We start from the raw sequence: 17,895 nt of genomic DNA, 5'->3' as shown, positions 1-17,895 counted from the left end.
TCATTCCACTAGATTTACTAGGAACATTAGTAACAATGTTATATTACTTATTTTGGAAGTAAGAGCTTCAAGGCAAATATGAGTAGCCTATTTCTACTGTGTCTCTTTCTTGAAGTTTGATGACCCATTTAATTAGAATGATTACAAGTATGCATGAAAAGGAAGTTAAGCTGCTGGAAGAACTAATAATTTTGGTCAAACATGGAGTTGTTTGCAACCTTCCTCGAGAGACAGAAGCAGGATTTGGGGAGTGTTCCATTCTTACCAGGAATGCTTCCACATTCTGATGATTTCGTGATGGAGAACGTGATTCAGCCTCTCAGGGTGTCAGTGTCCTCAGCAGTAAATGACAGGTTTGGACTGAATGATCTCTAAAGCCAAATAGACAGTTAATCATTATTTCTTTCCTTGAACTTATTCACTTATTCGGAAACAATTAATTGAGGGCATACCGTGTGCTCTGCATGTGGTACTGGGGATACGGCAGTGAGCAAAATGGACAAACATGCCTGCCCTGTGGAGTTTACATTCTAGATGGAGAAAGACACACAATAAACCAGTCAATTAATCAAAAATATAATTAAGTGCATATATATGTATATTTCAGAGGGTGGGAAGTGCAGTAGAGGGAGAAATATGAAAAGAAGGGGAAAGGGAAATTCTAAGGCAGAATGACCTTAAAATGATGTGGTCCAGAAAGCCCTCTAGATGTGAGTACTTCCAGGGGGATGGAGTTGGACTTACCTAAGGAAATCCCGTGTAACTCTCTTGGAGACCATACTTTCCATGGAAAGTTTTTCTTAGCCAAACACATCTTTGACCTGATTTCATGTATCTATTTATCTTTCATGTACCATTTTAAAACTTGAATTATAATTTACCCACAATAAAAAATGTGCAGCCTTAAAGGTCGGTTTGATGAATACTGACAGTCACAGTTACCTGCGTAATGACCAGACAAAACAAGATATAGAACATTCCTATCATTCAGAAAGTTCCATCATTCCTCCTTCTAGTCAACTACTTGCCCCCTCCCACCCACGTAAATCAATTTCTGACATGTATAATCAAAGATAGTTTTGCCTGTTCTCAGACTTTATGTAAATGGAAGCATAGAGTATATAGTTTTGCTTTCTCTCTTCTTTGTGTCTGCATCATTTTGAAGTTCACCCATGATGCTTTGTGTAACAGTATTTTGTACCTTTTTATTGCTGAGTAGTATTCCATTGTATAGATTTACTTGGTTTTTAAATAGGGGCTTTGCATGAATGAGAGCCTTTTTTTCCAAATATGGATCAGAATCTTGCCACTGAAAGGGAAAACGTAGAACTAAAGGATGGAATGATCTGCATGGCAACCTCACAGCTGGATCACGCATCACATTTCTCTTGTTTTAACGATGTACCTTTAACTAGTGTCAATGGGTTTCTCCCTCCCTCTGAGTGTCAACAGGAGGCTCCACCCTTGTCAGTGTCTTGGTCTTGCCCTCCAGGCACCTGGCTATTTCAGGCTCTCACTCTTGGGGGCCAGACCCACCAGGCCTTTCCTATCACCGCCAATCTACTTTCTTAGACGTGTGATCCGCCAGCCACTTCCTTTGCCCAGGCACCTCTACATTCTGCAGGATGGAGCCGCAGTCCCAGGTCCTCGGCTACAGGTACCTGGCATCAAGGAGTTTATGTTTATGATTAACCAGGTTGAAGAGATTTCACCTGGGCTCCTCCTTTAGCTCATGGCTGTTTTCTCATCATCCCACTTGCTGCTTTGATTGTCACGACAGGCAGAGTGGGATATCTGAGGCTAGCAGGGTAGGGAAACTTCTCATCTTGGGGCTTGTCTTTGAGAAGCAACTTGATATTCCTTTTGATCAGTTACTGAAGAGAGCAAGCCTGGATGGCCTGAGGAAGTGTGTACGATGTGAAAAAGGTATACTCTATGGGTGTCTGGAGGATACATAACTTCAAATGCACAATTTTAACAAAATGATAAAATAAAAGATTTTTTCTAGAGAAACATACTGCATTCTGAAGGGTGACTTGGCATGGTCAAGGCCTTGATACATGGCCTCTTGCAGGTATTACTCTGCATTCCTGATACAGTGAAGAAGGCCATTACCACCAGGGAGAGGCCTGGGATTAGCCAGGTGAACTTGGCTATCACCATCTGTCTTACACTCTGTTCATTAGTTTCTTTAACAATTTGCCTCAGCTATTTACACAGATAGGATTCCTGTCTAGCAAGGAGGAAAGTGTCAGGGTAACCAAGCCATGGTTTGGAGCCATAGTGTACCTAACTGGAGGGTTAGTTTTATCTGACCATTCTTTTCTTCCCCATGATACAAAGGTTCTTTCTCCTCTTTTGAAAATCAGGCTTTCAGTGGATGACTCCATTGTGGTATATTCCTATAGTAAAATAATACGTGACAATGAAAAGTGAGTAAACTAGAACATGTATCAAAGTGAATATATCCCAAAAAGTATGGAGTTAAAAAAGCCCACAAATTATACATGTACAATAGGACACTACTTATGCAAAAGTTTTAAATATGCAAAATGATACTGTATGTCGTCTAGGGAAATTTACATTTGTATAAGGGTATAAAAATATGCTTTAGGATGATAACCTCCAAATTCAGAATCAGGGTTCCCTCTGGTGGGTGTTTGGAGAGGAATGCATTTGGGAGGGGTACACAAGGAACTACAGCTATGCTTGTACTAGTTAATTTTTTAAGCTCGGTGGTGACCCCCATATTATAGTCGACATAGAATAGAATTCAACATATTCTATATTGTTATTCGTCCTTTTTTGTATATTAAAACATTTTATAACAAATAAAAATTAGTCATTACAATAAGATTATAATTGGTTTTTATCCTCTTTATCATTAAACTTCTAATATTCATTCATTTTCACCAGTTGCCAAATTACAGATTTTGGCTAAGAAATGAAGTTTAGGGGGGTGTTCTTTGATTTCAAAACTTATAAGTGTTGATGAATTTTTCTTAGAAAGCAGGTTTACTTTCTGAAACAAATACATGGTATTATGTCAACCTAATTAATGATGTGCAACACAGGATTTTGAATAAATGCCGCTGTAACCCTTTTTTTCAAAGAATTCTGTAATTTATATATTAATTGATGAAGTGTTTATTAAGACTACCATGTTATTGCACTGGGGTAAGTATCATGGTGGGTGGAGATGGAAAAAAATTTACCTAACAAAATGTAGAATACAAAATGAAAAGTAGAAGAATTTTAGCCAGTTTCCAAAGAGGAAATGCATCAAAGTACGATATGCATAAACCCACTGGGAGCAGCTGTACTAGAATGAATGAGTGTGGTTTGCTGAGCTATTTCAGCCTTGTCCCGGCCTGGAATGGGGTAGCAGGAGCTGGACTTGGGTCAGGGTCTTCTGTAGCTGAGATCAATCCTCTCAAACTCCATCCAGGCCCATCTGCATCCTTTCCCGGATTCCCAATGTTATGAATCCAGGATTCATAAGGATCCCCACCCCCACCCCCCCCCAGCCTGTTCCAGAGCTGTGGGTAATGCTGACATCTAGCACGCATGAGAATGCAAGGGGCACCTTATGAAAATGGAGATGTAAAGCCAGAGGAAGAGAAATGATGCAATTTCTTTCCCAGCTAAGGAGAAGGATAGCAGGAATGAACGCGGTCTGGGAAGAAATTTATATTTGGGGATAAACAAATGAGTTTTGTGCCCGCCTCTTTAAGTCTCTTCAATGCCATGTTCATTTCTCTTTTTTGATTACCAGGTAGTGCTGTCCTCAGTCTCTTGGGGCATACTTCTTTCCGGATCTGGCACAAACTACCCCTCAGGGCTTAAAGACATGCAGATGACAGATGATCAAGGTATGCATGTCTTAATCAAGCTGCCGTATTCGCCCATCTAAAGAGCTGTTTAAAAAACACATCTAGCAGGTCTCAGCCTCCAATATTCACATCTTATTTACTCCAACTTTCACTTTTGAAAAATCTAAAGACATTCTCATGCAGGCTGGGACCAAAGGAAAGGGCAAGCTAAAATTCCCTCTGCAAGGGAAGGACATTTCTTTATTTTAAATTTAGTTGCTGATTTTATTAGCTGCTGTCCTGACCTTTCAGCCAACTTAAGGACTGTTTATGTTAACACTGAAAATGTAAACTTGCATGGCCAGAGTGCTTTTCTAAATGATGCTCTTTAGAGAGTTTTTCATTTGTTGGATGATAACGACTGTTTTCTCTTTTGGCTTTAAAACTGAAGGAAAGTACTATGGCACAGCTTCCTTCTCTGTTTACAAACCGAGCACCTGCCACATGCCCAGCCCTGGGCTGGGTTCTTTCTACCCAATCCTATCCCTTTGCCCAGAGACCAAAGTCACATTTCAGAAATATTATTTCCAACTCGTACACTGTTGGTGGGAATGTAAATTGGTGCAGTCACTATGGAAAACCGTATGAAGTTTTCTCAAAAAACTAAAAATAGAATTACCATATGACTCAGCAGCTCTATCCTGGGTATATATTTGAAAAAAAACAAAAACACTAATTCAAAAAGATACATGCACCCCAGTTTTCCTAGAAGCATTATTTACAATTGCAAAGCTATGGAAGCAACCTATGTGTCCATCAACAGATGAATGGATAAAGATGATGTGATATATATATATATATATATATATATACACATATATATATATACACACACACACACACAAAACAGAATACTACTCATAAAAAAGAATGAAAACTTGCCATTTGCAGCAACAGGGATGGACTTGGAGGGCATTATGCTAAGTGAAATAAGTCAGACAGAGAAAGACAAATACTGTATGATATGACTTACATGTAGAATCTAAAAAATACAACAAACTAGTGAATATAACAAAAAAGAAGCATACTCACAGATATAGAAAACAAACTAGTGGTTACCAGTGGGGAGGGGGGCAACATAGGGGTAGGGGAGTGAGAGTTACAAACTACTGGGTGTAAGATAGGCTATAAGGATGTATTGTACAACATGAGAAATATAGCCAATATTTTGTAATAACTGTAAATGGAGTTTAAGTTTTAAAAGTTGTATAAAGATAAAAAATTAAAAAACATTAAAAAAAAATTATTTCCACATGTCTACAGATAGAAGAGACCAGATATTAGAGAGTATCTCAGCACAAAACAAAGCAATTTTGATCCTGGTATTCTAGAAGATTCCACTTGTTTTACTTTTGCTGATATTCCTTCAGGAAGAGTAGTTTCATAGTGAAATGCTATGGATATAGGATGGGACACCACAAGTAGAAGATGGACAAAAATTCTTACCTAGTGAATTTCTAAGTAAGCCCCTCTAGAAGCGTTCTGGGTGGGGAACACTTTATGGAATTTCTCTGCCAAATTGACCCCCTCCCCTGGAAGTCACCGTGGGGGGTCCTTTTTCCCACGCTGGACTCCTGAGAAATGCAAAGCAGCTGATCCTCTTAAACCAAAGTTTGGGAGCTCTCACTTAGAGAGAGGTACATGAAAAAAAATGAAGTATGTGTTTGACCATTACCTGCCATTCTTTCCAGTTGGAAAATTCGGATCTTCCTTGAGCTATGATGAGATGCCATAGTAATAAACCAGATTTCTACCTCATTTGGTGTTGTACATAATGTGCCTTGTTAAATATTTCAAACTCACTAACACATGCACTGAACTATTCACTCAAGACCAGAGTGATCTGCTCAATGAAAAACCATTCATATCTTTGAAAAATAAAATGTACTGCTGTTATACAATTGATAATTCCCCTTTTCTGTGTACTTGATAAGTGTCAGGCCCTTCCAAGGTGTTTTTCATATATTATTCCTAATCATGATAAAAATCCAGAGAGGTGAGCATTATCATACCTATTTCACAGGCGAAGAAACTGAAGTTGAGAAACAGTAACTGACCTGCTCAAAATTGTATAGACAGAAAGTGGCAGCACAGGGGGGGAAAGTCATTTCTTATCTGATGCTGGAGTGAGCCCTTTGTTCACTTTACCAAACCTCTCCCATGTTCAAGGCCATCAACATGGTCAGTGCGTGCCTGGTTAAGTAAATATGGTACCAAATCCGTTTGCCTTGTTTAGAACAACCAGGAGAGAGATGGGTTTCATTGACTTGACAGAGGATAAGTGTATTACAATTAGATGTGTTTCATGATTCATGGGCCTTATCTTTGGAGAGCATCTTTGACAGGGAATTTGCCTTTTTGATAATGCATAGGACATTGGAGGGATTTTGCCGAAATAACATACTTTCTAGTACTTACCCTTTGCAGGGGTTTTTGATTGTTTCTCTTATCATTACATGGGATATTAACCTGGAGAGTTTACTCTCTTAGCTAATGAACGCTTGGACACAGTGAAATTTTAATTTTCAATCTTGCCAGATATAAAAGCGTGGCAATGAGACACGTAAATATTACACTTAACCCGGAAGTCCTTTCAGTGGCAGGAAAATTGCTTCTTTGTGGTACAAAAGAGACTTTCTATCTGCAACTTGTATAAAATAAGCCCTGATTTGGGGTTGTTTTTGGAGGGCAAAGGGTGATGTTGCCTATCTGATTGCACTTAGTGTTACATTTTAATCTATGATTTTTACAACCTGACATTGACGTTCAGTTAGCTCAGATTACAAACAAAGTAATTCACTCCTTAATGAAGTGTACCTTGCATGACATATTGACCACGTGAGCTGACAATCATGGCTCTAAAACAGGCCTAGATTACATTTTCTTTTGTCATTGAAAGTAGGTTGTCAGTTAATAAACTTAAAACAAGGCATGCTGACCTGCCATTCTTCCAGAAGTATTTTGTTGGAGCATCAGAGAAGCACATACTAACATCAACTATTGAAATGGAGGGAAAGAGTAAAAAATGCATATATTCAGTGTTGTTCAGATGAAGAGCCTTTCCATGAATTTATACAAGTTCCCCTCCACTTTTTATTTTGAAAAAAACTTTCAAACCTATAGAAAAGTAGAAAACAGAGCACCATGAATATCTGTACACCTTTCACCTGCATTCAACCAATTGTTAACATTTTGTCACCATTGTACACTCTGTGTGTGTGTGTGTTTGTATTATTTTAAATTCCAGACATCATGACACTTCACTCCTAAATACTTCAGCGTGTATCGCCTAATGATTAGAGCATTCTCCCATATAACTAAATCACCATTATCACACACCTAAGAAAATGAACAATTCAATAATATAATCTAACATATAGTTTATATTCCAGTTTCCCCAGCTGTCCCCAAAATGTATTTTGAAGCTGTCTTTTTAAAATGCAGATGTGAATCAAAATTTATACCCTGTGTTTGGGTGTTAAGCATTTATACAGAATTTTACCAGTTAAAATGAAGGCAGCTTTGATCCACAGTGATCTGAAAGGGCTGGTGATAAAGTATTAGGAATGTTTGTACCAGAGTATTTCTAATAGATTCTACTTGCAAAGTATGTATCTATCTTAGTGGTCATTTTTTCCTAAAGTATTTCAATCTATTTCCCCCTTTATTATATTTAAATTGGTGGAATGGGGAAATATTATTACTAATTCATGATTTTAAAAATTTCAATCTCATAGAGCTATTATATGTTTTATTCTAAGGTTTCAAAATAGTTGTTGGATTAAAACCCCAATCTAGAGGATTCATTCCAGCCCTACACAAAAAGGGAAAAGAATCATGAACTTTCCTGCTTAAAGCAAAGTTTTTCAGCGATATGTTTAGAATGAATTATGTTTCAGATAATTGAGTTTTCTTCTAATTTAGACTTCTACTTCTTCTCTTGAAAGCAAAACGTGTTACAATTAAAAATGGAAAGAAAAATTAATTTCAAAGAATATTCACTGGGGCAAATGATGGTTTTATTACTGCCATGGACATTCAAAGATCAAGTTTAAGGGAATGTGATTGAATTCAGGGTCACAAATGCACTTGTCATGGATAATTACATGTAGCTAAGGTTTTGTAAAGTGGCTGTATAATTGCTTTAGAGTTGTACTTAAAGGAAATACCGAGAAACTGCATTTTGTGAGTTAGTTTGTGTGGATCTTATGTACTCTATTTTATGTCATATTTTCATCAGCAGCGCAAAAACTATTGCAGAAAATAGAAGAGGGGAACTGTGACCTTTTATGTTCACTTGGTAGAAGACAGTAACTTTGTTTTCCAAATAGCAAAACAATATTATCCTTTTTCATATTAACTCATAAAAAGGCTTATGTTCACTGCAATATATTTAAAAACACCCCCCCAAACCCTTGTCCATTGGTGATTGCTATGGAATTTTAAAATTAGCTAAAATTTTTTTCCTCCAGAGTAGAAAAAAGTTAGTAGAAAAAAGATAGTAGAAAAAAGACATATTTCATCACATCTAAGACATTTTTCAGCTTCTAATATTTGAAATAAAGCTGTATCTTAAAAGAGAAAAAGTTAAAATTAGGAGTATTTTTTCCTTCCTTAGTGATATTATATAAAGTTATTGTGCTTCTTATAGTTGACGGCTTCTTACTTTCCATGAAAAATAATGCTGAACAATACAATATTATGCTATACTATATACACCCACCTATGAGTAATCCATAACAAACAGACATAGTTTTTTATGAGGGTTCTAGAACTGAGTATTTGTATGGTTGAGAAATTAGACATGTGGTCCCAAAGACCTTATCACACAAAGAATGGGTCATCTTTGCATAAATCAACAAACATTAAACTAGATTTACTTAGAAATATCAGTGGCTGATTTATCAAATGCCTTTTGAGGAGCATAATTTAATGGTTTTAACCTAGTCAGCTCCTGCATTTCTATTTCTGGTTTTGGTCGGATTTATTTAAAGGGTATCAACTTTCCATTCAACCAGTTCTACTATCAGAAATGATGCTTTCGAAGTCCAGGCAATGTGGATGTCAGCCTGGTATCCACTCAGTCTGAGAGGAATGTTTCTATAGACAAACCATTTTGCTACTGAAAGCAATCAATACTGGAAGAAAGAATTCCCAGATTATTCTGAAGATACTAAATTTGTAGTCATAGTGTTTCCTTGTATTTAAGAATGTGAAAACTAGCTGAATATTTCTATTGGAAAATGTCTGGTGGCCCAAGGAAAACAACTGCTTCAGCATTGTGGGAGACTTTGGACATTGGGATAACTTAATGCTGTAACAGAGAATGAGTGTTGTCATGAGGGCTCTCTGTTCTGGTCCGTGGAACCTTCCAAATACATGCACAGGTCCTGGTAACTATACACACTTTTCATGTAGTTTAGGGTTATTCTGACCTCTCAAGTAAAAATTCTGTGTTTAAGCTACAGCTTCAAAGTGCTACATTGCTACAATCACTAACCAATGGTCAAAATTCACTCAGGGCCCAAGCCAGCCTGGCTGAACAGGGCTGCTACTCTAGAATATCAACTCAGCATGTGCAAAGAACCTTAACTGATTCATGAAAAACCAGAGGCATCCACCCAATTTTCTATAATGAATCCAAGATCCTCTTAGAGAAACATTTTGCCACAGACTCCTGGACGCTAAGGCCTGTATGGCAGAGGCTTTACTTTTTAATTTGCATTTTCGAGTACCTTTTCTTGAAATCTATCTATAAACAGAAAAATACATAAATTATAAGCCTGGTGAATTTTCACAAGCTGAATGTACCTGCAGGAAGTATCCAGCTCTAAAAGCAAAACATTTCCAGCTGCCCTAACCCCCCGCCCCCATTGCCTCCCTCGTGCCCCTTCAATCCAACTACCCCAAGGGGAATTTTTGTACCTTACAGATTTTGATCTCCATGAATGAGCTTGTTCCACACTTTGCCCAGTCCCATTAATTAAATGGACACAAACTCTTCTTTATTTTTAGTAACATCCTAAATACAGTAAGCACTGTCTCTTCAGGCCTGGATTTCTCAAAGCCGTCCTCAAGGAGTTGGTAGATATGATGGGAAAGTGATGCCTTAGTTTTTTCACAGGAAATTCTCAAGGGATGTAGATGTGATCTTTCACCTCCATGCTTGCAGAGAAAAGGCTGCTTCATACTCTAGTTTCAGAAAGAAGCCGTCAAGAAAAAATAAAATAGGATGTTGGGGGCATCTCCCAAAAGAGTTATAATACAGGCAGAAGGGGTGGTCTTGACGCAAGTACACAGTCACGTTGATATAAGTACCTTAGTTATGGCAGAGGGAAAGCTGGGGTTTTCTGAGTCAAATAAGCAGAGTATCTAAATGCCTTTAAATGCTGGGGAAACCAAGGGCCAGGAGGCAATCTTGGAAAATTAACTTTTTTGAATGTGAAAATGTAATGGGGACCACCTTCCGTATCTTCTAGTTTTATTGCCTACGTGAGCTCCCAAATGTGATCAGTGCTAGGGTCAGAAAAAAAAAAACAAACTATTTTGTGAAATAGTTTCTTGTTATTAATGGGACAGCAAAAGGAGTGGGGAGTTCAGTTAGTCTCAGCCCCCTGTGCTGGGGGCTGCTGTGGAAGGCAATGGAGTGGAACCACCAACTCCTTTCCACGATTGTCAGTACAGACTTTATGAAAAGAATTCTAGGGCTTCCCTGCTGGCGCAGTGGGTAACATCCACCTGCCAATGCAGGGGACACGGGTTCGAGCCCTGGTCCAGGAAGATCCCCCATGCCATGGAGCAACTAAGCCCATGAGCCACAACTACTGAGCCCGCATGCCACAACTACTGAAGCCCGTGTGCCTAGAGCCCATGCTCCACAACAAGAGAAGCTACCACAAGGAGAAGCCCACGCACCGCAACGAAGAGTAGCCCCCGCTCGCCACAACTAGAGAAAGCCCGCACGCAGCAACAAAGACACAACACAGCCAAAAATAAATTAAAAAAAAAAAAAAAAAAAGAATTCTAGAGATGTTAATATTTGACTCCAAGGCTCTTAATTGTGTATGGCTTGGCAGTGGGGCAGGGTTGGACATGTCACTGAAATTTGCAGTTGATGCATGCCCACCATTCTGAGAACTATATCCCCTGCCTGTATGATTTAGCATGACAACCAGATTACATTTATACAATTAATTAATGTTTGCTTGACCACTTTTATCCAATTTCTTTCCATAGCACATAAAAGAGAACCTGACATAAATTTCTCTTTCAAAACAATTGACTTAGCAACTGCTGACCTTCTGTTCTGTCATTCTAAGGATTGATTGGATATTGTTGAATTGTTTCATTCTACAGTAATTAAACATAAAATTAATTATGCTAGTAACCCATTATTTCTCTGAACCAAGGACTAAGTCATTTGTTTTCGCTTGGTTACTCTGAGAATCTGCCATTAGAAGTACAGGCGAAAAAAATCACACTGTTGCAGACAGAAGTTAAATATTTTAAGGCACATTTTAATGGCTAAAATATAATCTGAAAGCTCCTAATTTCCATATGCATAACATATTGAATTTGTTTAATGTAATTTAGGCTATAAATTTTTTACCTTATGATTTGGTCATTTAAATATTTTCTCAGGTGGCTAATCATTTAGAAAACATGTCAAAGCAGAATATATGTTAAGAAAGAGAGATGGATGGATAAGACCAGAAGCATCCCTAAAGTCATCAGGAATCTCTTCATTCTTGATCTGGTTTGCTGCTCAACCAAAATGAAATTTAGTTCACAAGTCATTTTCTTTGTTGGTTTTGCGTAGAAAGTGCTTAAAATTACCCTGATATTATGAGCATTGAGTCTGGTGCTGAGAGGCACACAAGCCTGACAGGACTAAATTATCAAAATGTATGTGCTGAGAGGAACCAAAATAGGTTTTTGTGGTTTTCATTAGTGCAGGTCATATTAATATAATTAACATGATTGAAGATAATACCCCTGGATGAGGCAGCAAATACCTAGCCTTGACCTATTACTCACCCGTAGGGTATAAAATGATGCACCCGACAAATGGGTATGCAATCTTTTATATTTAATATTTGGAATCAGCCTTTTGCTATGGGTTTCCCTATGGCTTTGGGGTATGCTCTGAACTTCAGCAGAGGAAATTCTTGGTCCTTTTCAAAATTCACGACTATAATCAGCATTTTCAGTATTGAGCAAATTTTTGTATTATGGTTATACTTCCTGCAATTTGGATTCTCATAGTATCTATTGTTTCCTTTGCTGTGTACCCCGTCCTTTCCTCTGGCAACTGTAGCTCTTCCTTATGCTGGAATCTTCTCCTAACCTGCCTGTGGTTCTAGTTGGGGCTGTGAATTGTGATCTCCCACTATTCTGGTCATGGGGTGGGCGTGGGAGCCAAGAGAGCCATTCCATGACCCTTTTCAGGATTTGTCCAGTTGGAAATAAGAGGAATGTCCTGTGGCAAACAAACTGCCTACCAATATCTATTGTCCCCTTTTTCCTGATGAGCAAAGTCGCACTTTTTTTTTTTTTTTTTTTTTTAAGCGCAGGTATGTTCCCAGTTGAAAATACCCATCTCCTCACACTGTCCTGGAACCACAGATGTTCATTTGCGACCCATGTGATATAAATGAAAGTCTGCTGTGTGGGGCTTCTGGAACATTATTGTCCTGATGAAAGGGGTCGCTCTCAGCTGACAAGTGACTTTTGCCCTGACTTCTCTCCCCTCTGCTGGAAACTTGTGCACGATGACGTCTTCAGCCTGCTAAGAACAATGGAGTAGGACTTGGGAGGACCTTGAATCATTGAGAACATCTCAAGTAGCTGCATCAGCCTCAGTCTACTCCCCTTTGTAAATCTTGCTATGTCAGAAAACCTCTATTTAGTTATGCTACTGTGTGTGAGTTGCTGTTACATTCAGAAGCACATGGTCCTAATGGGTATGGTCTTTTCCCTACGTTGGGACTGCTTATAGAGAAGGTCAGTCTGAGAAAATGAAGTCAATCTACAGAAAAAAGAGTCAAGAGACCAATAACAAGTCCAGATTTTCAAGTCTCTTGTGTCTAAATTTCCTTGCAGCCTGAGGCTGTGTTATATGAACCAATGGAATCCTGTTCTGCTGAAGTTTCTTAAAGTTCGGTTTCTGTCACTCACAAATAACAATTCCTGGAGATATGAAAATAAAAACACACTCTCCATGCAACAAATATCCCAAACCTATTAGTACTTCCCTTAGCTCCCTAGCTGCTGGGATGAGAAGAAAGAATTTGGGTTCTTGATTTGATGGTGCTTGTTTAGGGGCTTTGGAATGTCACCTCACATTTTTGAATCTCAGTTTCCTCATCTTCAAAATAACGAGAGTGGATTAGATGACCCCCTAAGATACCTTCGGTTCTAAATGATTATGATCCCATGCTAATTTTCCACAGTATGGACTAGGAAAGTAAGTATGGAATACATAAGTCAATAGAAAAGAAACACATTTAGAGATTTTCCACAAATGCCCACTTCTACAAATTAATAAAAAAGAAAGAAGTTAGGGCACAAGCAAAATTTGCTGTGGATGTGGTCATGCAGGTCCTAAGTGTTCTTTGTCTAGGACGGTGGTATTCACAGAGTGAAGGAATGAGACAGGCTTTCCTGAGGATTAAATAACTTCTAAGCATCAAATTTTAGATCTGAAGAGGACTTCATCACATACTCAAAACCATCATAATAACAATAATTATAGCTAACTGTGTACTATGAACTCTGCTAGGTATTTTGCACCAATTATCCCATTTCATCATCATAATGATGCTTTAAGCTATATGATCATATTCCCATTTTATAGCTATTTGTTTTATTTTTTTACTTATAATCTGAATAAGTCCCGTTTTGAAAATAGTCGGAGCTTAGTATTTGGTTTTCTTAATGAAGCAGAGAAATCTGAATACCAATGTTAAATCCAAAGCTATTTCTCCATTTCCTCATTGCATATTAAAGGAAATAATGGGTTCCAAAGGAAATGCTGATTTGGAGTTAATTGTATAATTACATCCAAAACAATTTAGTTTATTAGTATACTGGTGCAAGAGAGGCTTTTTCCACTACACGGTCAGTGGAAATTCAGAGGCACTCATTGAAGCAAAGTTGCACTGACCTGGGAGAAAATATGGATGAACAAAAATCTATATACAAAATTGGCTTAGTAACAAATGTTTAATTAGACTTAAGAGTCATCAAATGGCTTCTGTCCAGACCATTTTTGCCTCAGGGACTAGGTTTTGAAGGGAGACACAACTAACATTTGTTGAGCTCCTTCTGTGAGGCAGGCATTGGGCTAAGATCCTCTCCACTCTGCATCTCATTAAATCGCCAAGGCAGCGCAGGGAGACAGGTAGAATTGATTCCATTTTACAGAGGAGAAACGGAGAGATTAAATGACTTGCTCAAGGTCACACAGGCAGGGAATGGTGGATGGGGCTGTGAATCCAGCTGTCTCACCCACCAGAGTCCAAGTTCTCATAGTCGGTGGGAGTGTGGTATGTCAGTTTCCCAAGTTCCATGATGAGAATCATGGAAAAGTCCAGATGTCTAGTGAATGAAGGCAAGTGTCAGCTGTTGACTGTGACTGGTTTTGTACTCTGAGATAGCAAAGAGATGAGAATGAAGAGTTTAACCTAAGGAAAATTAGTTGAGTGGGCTATATAACTGCATTTGTTTTCATTCTCCAAAGATTTTCTCTGGAAGCTCCCAGCCTATGTTGAAAGCAGCCTTTTGTAAGTTTTACTGAGTTGATGTCTGGGCTTTTTCTTCCAAGGAGATAGATGTAAACCTCTTGATTTGGTGCTTTCCCAGCACGGGAGATAGAAAATCAGAAAAGCATCTTGTCCTGGTTGATCTGCTCTTATGTCTCAAGGAAAGGGTATAAATTGAACTATTTCAATGTTATTTGAGTCTGAAACACTCTCCTTGAAGTGAGAAAAAACAGAATATTTTCATATCGCTCGATTTGGGGAGCGGAGGAAGAGAAAATATTTAGTGATCCCTGTTCACCCAAAGGTAGTGGAATGGGTTTGGGTCTCCTTGAAAATAACTGGTGCCACTTAATGTCCTCTCTTTTCTCTTCCTCGCCATTCAAGTAAGGTCTGTAAGTTATTAAAAACCTCTAGGGAGGCAGATAACAAACACTTCCTCTTGGTAACCCTCTGAGCCCATCTCAGTGCTTAATAACCCTTATGGGGGGACATTTCCCCTCTAGAGTAAACCTAAATTATTATCGTACAGGTTAATTCCATTTCCTCTCTTCTCTCCAGTGAGGAGGAAGAACAGCTGTTTACCATCGTCCTCAGCGTAGAATTGAACACACCTGAACACAGAGGCATCCGCTCATCCTTAGACTTTCATCATTCAAGCAGAATAGCCTTGATATGTCAGTTGTTCTCAAAGTGGTTCTCTGACCAGAAGCACCAGCATCTCCTGCGAATCTTCTAGACATGCAGATTCTCAGGCTCCAGCCCAGACCTGCTTAATCAGAACCTGAGGGCGGGCCCAGCCATTGGGGTTTTGAGATTCCTTCCAGGGGATTTTCATACTCCTTAAAATCTGAGAATGACTGATACGGTAGTTTTGATCAGATGTGGGTAATTATTACTAATAATAATCCTAGCAATTCATAATTTTTTTTAAGTTTGTGTGAATGTCTGCATATAACAATGCATACATTTATGTATTTATTTATGTGAGACATTGACTGGCAGCTGTACCTAGGTTTCTGTGTAATCGGAATTTAACAGATGGAAATGGTGCCCTCTGTCCAGGTACAAACGTGCAGAGCTGACATTTTGGTTGTGGCCACCTGGGTTTACATCATAAGTGTACAGCTCATACAAATAAGAGAAAATACAGGTGGGAAAAGAGAAAACAGTGAGAAAGGAAAACTCTCCAAACAGATAATCATTATTCTCTTTATTTTTGTTTTCTCTCAGATTTTGCTTCCTATACACAACAGAGAAAAAATTCTCCCAAGTGAAATCATACTATGCACACGGTCTTCTTCTTCTTTTTTACCCATTTTATCAACATATTTTATTTCACTCAACCTCTTCAAAATATTATCATTTCAACATATAATCAAAATAAAATTATTAATGAGATATTTTATGCATACAGTATTCTAATCTGCATTTTAACTTAAGAATATGCCATGAATGCCAGCAAGACAACACACACACACACACACAGTCATTTTTAATAGTTCCATAGCCCATGGCTAATTACCTATTGATGGACCATTAGGTTATTTTCAGTTTCCCCCCTTCCTTCTCTCCCTCCCTCCCTTCCTTCCTTCTTTTTTCCTTCCTTTCCTTCATTCTTTCCGATTTTAGAAAACTAAAGTTCCATTAAGCAATGAATAAAGAGGTGAGATAAATGACAAAATCCTCAGACTTGTGTGTCTAAGACCTCACTGCTCTCTACCAGTTTTATGAAAGCTAGAAAACCATTGTTAGCTGGCCTTCTGTTTCATCATACGTCCTCCATTTTTTGAGGAGTTTCAGATATTCTTTGGGCTTATAATTAAACATGATTGGGAAGACTTTTTTTAGGGAATACTAATGTGTGGTGCATTCTACACATAGCCTTGCTATTCTTAAGAAATATATTTTGAAAGTTTGATCAATTTATATTGACGTTGATTCACTGGTACCTTTCCCTTGATTTGCTGTGACTGCAAACATATATTTTTGGAAAGATTATTCAGGTTTAGGAGCAGTTTATACCTGTGAGATATGGTAAAATTAACTAGAGAGCCTGAGAATGGCACCCTTGGCTTTGGCTTCACGAGCTCACAATGGAGCAAGCCTTTAAGAATTCCAGTGGTAGTACATCCTGGACAGAAGAATTGTAGCCTGAGGAATGTTTTGAGTTTCTCCCAAACATTTTAAATGATGTTGCTGTAGTCCTTATGTAATTTGTAGCATCTCTTGCTTTGAACTTTATCCTTTACAGAAATTTTGTTATGACAAAACTAACTAGGCAAAAACCTTCTCCCACCATTTTATTTCTTTTCTTCCCATGCTGTCACTTAGGATGTAAAAAGTTTTTTCTTTGAATAGAGTAGAAAAAGAAAGATCTTATTTTCAAATTAACTTGGAAAGGTGTAAATTTTTAAAAAATCAAACATTCCTATAGCAGACAGTTCTGTATTTTAGAAATAGTAACTCATTTAATGTTTATATGAGTTGGGTATGACTATTATTCTCATTTTGCAGGGGAAAATGAGGCACAGAGTAACTTTCTCAAGGCCACACAGCTAGGAAATAGAAGAACTGGGATTCAAACATAGATAGGTTGACTAGAGTCCATGCTTTTACCCATGTATTATGTCATGTACTATGAAGCTTTTCTGGGATCATTGCTCTATTTAGGTCATTCAAGGTCATTGCCTCTAACCGTGGGTTTAGGGTAGAAAGGTTCATGTTTGAGGATTTATGGATTAGGAGCTGCAGCAATGGTCCAGATTTTCTATTTTCCTCCTATTCAAAGTGATGAGCTTAAAAATCTGACATTTGTAAAGGATAATCATTCCTGAACTGGGAGGGGGTGTTGTTTCTACTATTTAAGTAGGGGTTTTATAGGAATGGTTGAATTTATTGAGAAAAATGTGCTGTTTTGTATCTGAATTCCAATACTTTATTTTTTTTTCTAATAGAGGTTAACTTCTCAAGAGGACAGTTGGCGATGAAAACTTGAACTAGAACCAGGCTGTTGGCATACACCTCCCATCTTCTCCTTTTGCTCTTTCCCTTCACCCAACCTCGCAGAAAGTAAAAATGCCAGGAAGAAAAATGCAGGAAGTGATACTGTTAAATATAGCACAGGTGCTATTTTCATAGATGTTTGTGGTGTTAGGAAGTTTTCGCTCTCCTATTTTTTATTTTCTCTATAAAGCTTTATTACCATTTTTCAGAGATATACATACTGCAACAGAGTCCAAGATTACTAGGGAAAGGGCTTT

This window comes from Balaenoptera ricei, chromosome 13, assembly GCF_028023285.1.
Source record: "Balaenoptera ricei isolate mBalRic1 chromosome 13, mBalRic1.hap2, whole genome shotgun sequence".
Taxonomy (NCBI): domain Eukaryota; kingdom Metazoa; phylum Chordata; class Mammalia; order Artiodactyla; family Balaenopteridae; genus Balaenoptera; species Balaenoptera ricei.
Note: the sequence above shows the minus strand (reverse complement) of the source record.